The following is an 8,474-nucleotide window of genomic DNA, read 5'->3' on the forward strand; positions in this document are numbered from 1 at the left end:
TTCCAGCCATACAGCAAAAATACAGTAATCAAGGAATAATACACTCCAGACAGTGCATCTTGGTATGATTACTGCACACTTCAGGTGGTATTATAAAACTTAAAGTCAGTGAACTTCAACCACCCAAGAAGAAGAGGAATTACTCCATCAGCGTTGCCTGGGAAGTCAGCACGCCATTGTGGAGAAATTAAAGCAGACCTGTGTATGCAGTCTGTTCCAGGCAGCTTAGGAAACATTACTTTTTTTTTGATGCTTGGATGTTTTTTTGGTGAAAGAGTCATAAAACACGCATGTGCATAAAACAAGACATTGGTGAGACACAGTGGTTTAAATGATCTATTTAAATAAACAAAGAAAGAAAGAATCAGGAAGACTTTGAATGTCCAGGATGGAATTTCTAATGTGAGAGATCCACTCCAATGTACTCCAGCTGTGAGCTAATCGCAGTCTCCAATTGAACAAGTCTGAGTCTGACTCAGTTCAGAAAAAGGTTTTAGGAGAGCACTCTCAGGAGTGCACCTGAACTGCTGCCTAGTCTTGAGCAGAAAAAACAGTCTTCTCCATTCTTTTCAAGGATGAATTTTAAAGATCTGTTTAATACCACACCTAACCTTTATTTTACTTTCAAATTGTACCATTTTTCCAAGAAACAATTTTCTTGTCTTCCAGCCATCCCTATGCAGCACTACAGTATCCACCGAAAAAAAAAAACAAACAAAAACAAACAACAAACAAACAAAAAACCAAACAAACAACCAACACCTAGAAAGCTGAATACATATTCAGTACATCATTTTATAAGCAGAGTATCAATTTTGTATGCTGATCCAGCTACAGGCCATATGATTAAACTTCTGTCTCACCATGGTGATGACCATCTAAACTTCTGGAGAAAACAGAGCCTGATAATCATAGAATCATAGAATCGTCAAGGTTGGAAAAGACCCTTAAGATCATTGAGCCCAACCATTAACGTATCACTGCCAAGTCCATCTATACCATGTCCTCGAGCACCGTATCTATCCATTCTTTAAATACCTCCAGGGATGGAGACTCAACCACTTCCCTGGGCAGCCTGTTCCAGCACCTGACTACCCCTTCAGTGAACAAGTTTTTCCTAATATCCAACCTAAACCTGCCCTGACCCAGCTTGAGGCCATTTCCTCTCATTCTATCACCCGTTACTAGGGAGAAGAGACCGACCCCCACGTCGCTACAACCTCCTTTCAGGTAGTTGTAGAGAGCAATAAGGTCTCCCCTGACCCTCCTTTTCTCCAGGCTAAACAACCCCAGTTCCCTCAGCTGCTCCTCAGAAGACTTGTTCTCTAGACCCTTCACCAGCTTTGTTCCTCTTCTTTGGATACATTCTAGTACCTCGATGTCCTTCTTGTAGTGAGGGGCCCAAAACTGAACACAGTACTCAAGGTGCGGCCTCACCAGTGCTGAGTACAGGTGCACTATCACCTCCCTGGTCCTGCTGGCCACACTATTCCTGATTGGCCTTCTTGGCCACCTGAGCACACTGCTGGCTCATGTTCAGGCGGCTGTCAACCAACACCCCCAGGTCCTTTTCCACCAGGCAGCTCTCCAGCCACTCCCCCCCAAGCCTGTAGTGTTGCATGGCGTTGTTGTGACTGAAGTGCAGGACCCAGCACTTAGCCTTGTTGAATCTCATGCAGTTGGCCCTGGCCCTGGCCCTGGTTGGTTCGCTTGCCAGCTGTGTCAGGAAGTTATCTATCTCCCACATGCTCCAGGAACCTCCGAGACTCTTTCCTCTCTGCTGTGATGTATTTCCAGCAGATATCTGGTAAGTTGAAGTCTCCCACGAGAACAAGGGCTAGGGATTGTGAGACTTCAGCCAACCGCTTGTAGAATACTTCATCTGTTTCCTCGTCCTGATTGGGTGGTCTGTAACAGACTCCCACCACGATATCTGCCTTGTTAGCCTTCCCCCTGATCTTTACCCATAAGCACTCAACTTTATCATTACTGTCATTAAGCTCTAGACAGTCAAAACACTCCCTAACATACAGGGCTACCCCTCCCCCTCTCTTTCCTAGCCTGTCCCTTCTAAAGTGCTTGTAGCCATCCATTGCAGCACTCCAGTTATGTGAGTCACCCCACCACGTTTCCGTGATGGCGACCACATCATAGTTTTCCTGCCACGCAATGGCTTCCAGCTCCTCCTGTTTATTGCCCATGCTGCGTGCATTGGTGTAAATGCACTTCAGTTGGGCTATAGATCTCTTCACCAACACAGGCATGCTACCCCTAGGCTCATCCCAAGCAAGACTGGTTTTATCCCCTTCCCCCTTCGCATCTAGTTTAAAGCTCTCTCAACTAGGCCAGCTAACTCCTGGGCCAGGATCCTTTTCCCCCTTTCCGACAGGTGAACCCCATCTGTCTCCTGCAGGCCTGGTGCCATGTAAACTGCCCCCTGGTCGAAAAACCCAAAATTCCATCGCTGGCACCAGCCCCCAAGCCACATGTTGATGAGGTGGGTCTTCCTGTTCCTTTCCATATGCCTCCCGGCTACTGATGAGATGGAGGAAAACACCACCTGTGCTCCTGATCCTTCAAGCAATCACCCTAGCTCTCTAAAGTCCCTTTTGATTGTCTTGATGCCAGCTACCTCATCACTGCCAACTTGAACAACCACTAGTGGATAATAATCAGAAGCTTTCACCAGTCTGGGGAGCTTCCTGGTAACGTTTCTTATCCTTGCCCCAGGCAATAATAAAGGTTTGCTAGAAAGGCTCTGTGTTACCTTGTAGTACAGGCCACAAAAAGGCAATCAAAGAAATGTTTTCACTTTCATATTGGATGGCTATGGCATCTATCTTTGAATATACATATCAAAGCTTATGAAGCATTCTTGAAGGGTTAACACTTGAAAGATCTATGTTTCCATTCTGAGTTGTTTTGCTCACCGATTTACTTATTCTGAATAGGGGTGCTGGTGTTTATCACATTGCACACACATAATGGGTGTGATATAAATGTGTGTTTTTAATGATTAAATTTTCTTAGCTGAAACAAGTACGCTAATACAAGATGGCTACTGTCATCTTAACCGTATTAGGCCAAAGATATGTTTTATCTACCATAATCACAAAAGTAGAGACTGCTATGAGGTTTGACAAAGCATGTGTGCACTGATTTTCCGGCTTTACTTGAGTGTTTTGTGCCATAACAGAGAGAATAAATAGTTCTTTTTAAAAACCAAGAAAGGCAGTTCTGTCCAGAAAACTTTGGATAGAAAATAGATATAATAACACAATAGCATACTCTAAAACTCAAATATAACACTTTACACCTCTAGATAAGATCTCAGAGACTGAATTTTTGCTGCCCCCCACCCTTGGCAGACGATACAGAGTGGGATTCAGTTGGCCCTTAGTGCCATTGAGGGTGCCCTACAGTGCCCCACTTGTTCAACATGTCCCTGGGGGACTATGGGGTCTAGAGAAGATCTGTTCTTTTCTGAAGCTGAAGGTGGACACGAGACAAATTATCCAATAGAATCTCAAATGGCAATAAACATTCATGTTTGTGGCATTAGGCCATACTTGCTTTCAGAGCCTTTACGCTCAGTTCTCTGCTTTGACTCTTAGTCCTTTTTTCATCCATAAGATGACGAATGATGTGGATCTTGATTTCCTGTTAAAGACAGGACCTTAGTGTCACAGCCACCGAAGGGAAGATTAGAGGAGAAGGGAATGCTGGAAGGATAGAAAGAAGGAGAGAATCAACAAAGCTTAGAAAACCCCTGTTGACCCCTAGTGTTATCTCCTGCTTCTTCAAGATTGCTCTGAGCACTTCCAACTACTCTCACCCAAGCTTAGCTCTCAACAGTTGTAGGGAGCAGAACAGAAGAGACTTCATGTGCAAGTACAAGAGCAAATACGAAAGGAAAGAAGTCATTTGTCTCAGAATCAAAATAGCTCTTGGTAGCATTAGGTACAACTGTGTTGCAAAAGAAGTTGTGCAACAAATATAATAGCAAAAATACTAGACACTTCTCATTTATCAGAACCTACCAATTTAATAAAACGATAGAAAAATAACAGTGGCCCCTGCAAATCTATGTATTCACTGTGGGTTAATGAAATTTTAATAATGAGTTTGCTGAATTAAACTCAATTATCAAGTGCCAAAGCCTATCCTGGCCTGACCAGGATTGACGGCATTACTTGGTCTTCTATTTTCTTTGGAACAAATCGCAGTTTCTTCATTTCTATCTGGAATTACTTTGCACATGAGGAGCTACAAATAGAACAAAGCAAAATAAATCAATTAGATGTCGGCATAAAAATAAATGTTGGCTGTCTTAATATTTAATTAGATTTGCAACTTAACATGTGAAGCTAAATAAGAATCATTACCTTGCAGTGATCAGGGGCAGGTCATCAGTAGGCAACTAGCTGCACTGCTTGCATCAAGGATTCTGTTTTTCATACTCCCAGAGTAAAAGTATGAATAACCTTAACTCTTTACTGAGATTCATTCTCAAGACTTCAGGTATTTTTTCTCAAAATACATATGTAAATTAAATGCAATAATTTTCTAGAGTTGTCCATTTATTTCATCATGAGTGATATTTTCACAACTACAAATAAGGTTAAGTCTTCAGAGTGCAGTGCAAAAATACCTGAGCTTGTTCTGGAGCCAGCTATGAATATGGCCACATCTGGCCCATTCAACATCCCAGCTAGTGTGGCTGGGCATAATTTAGGATTAACACAGCCCTTTTGCTTCCAGACCCTGCCTCATGTCTCTGCACAACACTGTGCTGTACTGAATGGAAATACCACTATGCTCACACAGCCCTTGTGGATCTCCTAGCACAGCATTGCATTACTCTGGGTAAGTACTCACAAACTGAACCATAAAATATTTAGAATCGTAGAATCGTAGAATCATAGATTCATTTAGGTTGGAAAAGACCTTTAAGATCATCGAGTCCAACCATAACCCTAACACTGCCAAATCCACCACTAAACCATGTCCCTAAGTGCCATATCTACACACCTTTTAAATACTTCCAGGGATGGGGACACCACCACTTCCTTGGGCAGCCTGTTCCTATGCTTGACCACCCTTTCAATGAAGAAATTTTTCCTAATATCCAACCAAAACCTCCCCTGGCACAACTTGAGGCCATTTCCCCTCACCTTATTGCTTGTTACTTGGGAGAAGAGACTGACCCCCACCTCGCTTCAACCTCCTTTCAGGTAGTTGTAGAGAGCAATAAGGTCTCCCCTGACCCTCCTTTTCTCCAGGCTAAACAACCCCAGTTCCCTCAGCCGCTCCTCAGAAGACTTGTTCTCTAGACCCTTCACCAGCTTTGTTCCTCTTCTTTGGATACATTCTAGTACCTCGATGTCCTTCTTGTAGTGAGGGGCCCAAAACTGAACACAGTACTTGAGGTGCGGCCTCACCAGTGCTGAGTACAGGTGCACTATCACCTCCCTGGTCCTGCTGGCCACACTATTCTTGATACAGGCCAGGATGCCATTGGCCCTCTTGGCCACCTGAGCACACTGCTGGCTCATGTTCAGGCGGCTGTCAACCAACACCCCCAGGTCCTTTTCCACCAGGCAGCTTTCCAGCCACTCCCCCCCAAGCCTGTAGTGTTGCATGGGGTTGTTGTGAATGAAGTGCAGGACCCAGCACTGAGTCTTGTTGAACCTCATACAATTGGCCTTGGCCCATTGATCCAGCCTGTCCAGATCCCTCTGTAGAGACTCCCTACCCTCCAGCAGACCAACACTCCCACCCAGCTTGGTGTCATCTGCAAACTCATGGAGGGTGCACTCAATTCCCTTGTCCAAGTCATTGATAAAGATATGACACAGAACTGGCCCCAGTACTGAGCCCTGGGGAACACCACTTGTGACCAACTGGAGTGAACGCCATTCACCACAGCTCTTTGGGCCCGGCCATCCAGCCAGTTTTTCACCCAGTGAAGAATACACCAATCCAAGCCATGCGCAGACAGTTTCTCCAGGAGAATGCTGTGGGAAACCATGTCAAAGGCTTTACTAAAGTCTAGGTAAACAACATCCACAGCCTTTCCCTCATCCACTAAGCGGGTCATCTTGTCATAGAAGGAGATCAGGTTAGTCAAGCAGGACCTGCCTTTCATAAACCCATGCTGACCGGGCCTGATTCCTTGGTTGTCCTCTATGTGCCATGTGATGGCACTCAAGATGATCTGCTCCATAACCTTCCCCAGCACCGAGGTCAGACTGACTGCCCTGTAGTTCCCTGAATCCTCCTTCCGACCCTTCTTGTAGATGGGTGTCACATTTGCTAACCTCCAGTAGACTGGGACCTCCCCAGTTAGCCAAGACTATTGATAAATGATTGCCTTTTGTGAAAATTTGACCTTAAGCATGTGGACAGTAGATAAATCAATTTACAGAAGACTGATTGGGGGTGGGGGTAAAATTTGAACTTTTTTTAGACTTTCTTAAATATACTGTCTAAGGAAACCAATCCCTCTCACAATAAAATAGCTAAGTGCCAACTTTCAGGCTGCTTGCTTGCCACCAGTACCATGGTAACCTTGAACTGCATGCTCAGGGCCACAGCCAAGGATGCAGGGATGATTAGAGGATGTGTAGAGGGGCAACAAAAAGTTTGGGTTTTACAACAACAGGAATGTGGACCTGTTCTGGGATTCTCATGCTTTCATGTAACACTGGATGGAATAAGAGGGGTTGGATTTGTATTTCCTGTCCTTCTTCATCAAGCAACAGGTTCTAGCCTCTGCATCTCCATACAGTCATTTTACTCATTTTTCAGGTAACGCAATTGTGCATTATATTCATTGTATCCACATTCACACTCCCTTTGATGTAGTATCTCAGGATCCAAAATTACACGGATGTGTCAGAGAACAGGCAGCAACTTGAATCTAAATACCTAAAGGCAGCCACATAGCAAGGGACATGGAATCACACTCTGACAGCCCCCTTATCCTTAAGAATAAGGTATTTAGATGGCATCTGTCACATCAAACAGATGTTGGATTTTACTCACCTGAGCTGCATACAGTACATCAAAGTAGCAGGCTGAGTATTTCAAGCATTAATTTCATTCAGTAGTGCAGCATAAATTTAAGCACAATAAAGTCAACAAAGACAAAATTGAGACTTTTACCTAGTTAGTTCTTTTCTGAACTAACATTCAGTGTTCCCTCACAACACTTCTAACAAAGGGATGATTTAACAAAGAGTAATACTCAAAAGAACGAAATTCAAAGCTGTCACAAATAAGCCAATTACTATAAAATAACGTCGCATAACAAGTTAACATTACGCACAAATAAATAAGGAACCATCTTCAGTTGTCCACGAGCATGCTCATCAGAAAATGCACAACAGCCATGTTATGGGCAAGTTCAAACAAATGTTTACATCTGTCCTGTAAAACCATGTTCTTTAGTACCATACAAATGCATGAACCATAAAAAGACTGATGTTGTAATTGCAGTGATTCTACATCCAAATTGTATTTTCCCCTAGGAGACATTTATCTGTTACTGATGATCTGTTGAGAAAATCTGCCATTGCCAGCGTGATAGTTTTATCAGAGAGAAGGACACAAAGGGACATGCAGTATTGCAGAGCCTTCCATGAAATGATAAGAAAATAACAGAAGTTTCAAGGGTTTTCTGAGAACGATGAACAAATGGGAATTCTGATGCAAACACTATGTGAATTGACAAATGCACTAGACAGAAATGTCCTCAGCTCACCCCTCGTCATATTAGGTACTCTAGTTTGACAAGTGAGAAAGTCTGCTGGAGAAACAGCTGGACTATTTTTACTCTATCTGACTCTCATTTTCTTTGTTGTAAGACTCAAACACCAGGTTCAGTTACCACAGTTCAATGAAATACAGTGCCTCAGCTGAGCTGCAGGAACAGGCCAGGAACAACTTTCAAACTCTATCTTGTAACAGCTAAAATGTGTTCACTTGAACATCTTTCATCACGGTTTGAGAACATTTTTTACTTTGCATTTGCAGTGGGCTAGGAGCACTCCCCAAAGTGGTTACCACTGTTCAGCTGATGCATTATGCAAGTAATTGTAACTCTATCCATCTTGAGTCCTGGAAGCTCTAAGACAGGGACCATCACTCAGCAGTTTGCAAAAACCCCAGCAAACTATGATTACTGAACTTGAAGGATATAGAAAAAGATTACAAACGGTAGGTAAAAACAGAGGAAAACTCGATGTGTATCTAAAGCAAGAGTAGGACAAGCGAAAAAAAGTGTATTCAGACCATTTAGCTCTTTCTTGTACAGTAACATCCCAAGGAGATTCCCACTTCCACATCTCAGATTAAGTATGCCAAACTAGTGCCAATACCTTTGAGCTTTAAGTACATAAAGTTGCTTCCTCTTAACAGAAAACAGACTTAGACAGAGATTAGAGAGAGTGTGGAGAACCAAGTCTTCTAGT

The sequence above is a fragment of the Nipponia nippon genome, unplaced genomic scaffold (genome assembly GCF_047370975.1).
Source record: "Nipponia nippon isolate SJK-2023a ecotype South Korea unplaced genomic scaffold, ASM4737097v1 scaffold_1, whole genome shotgun sequence".
NCBI classification, from domain to species: domain Eukaryota; kingdom Metazoa; phylum Chordata; class Aves; order Pelecaniformes; family Threskiornithidae; genus Nipponia; species Nipponia nippon.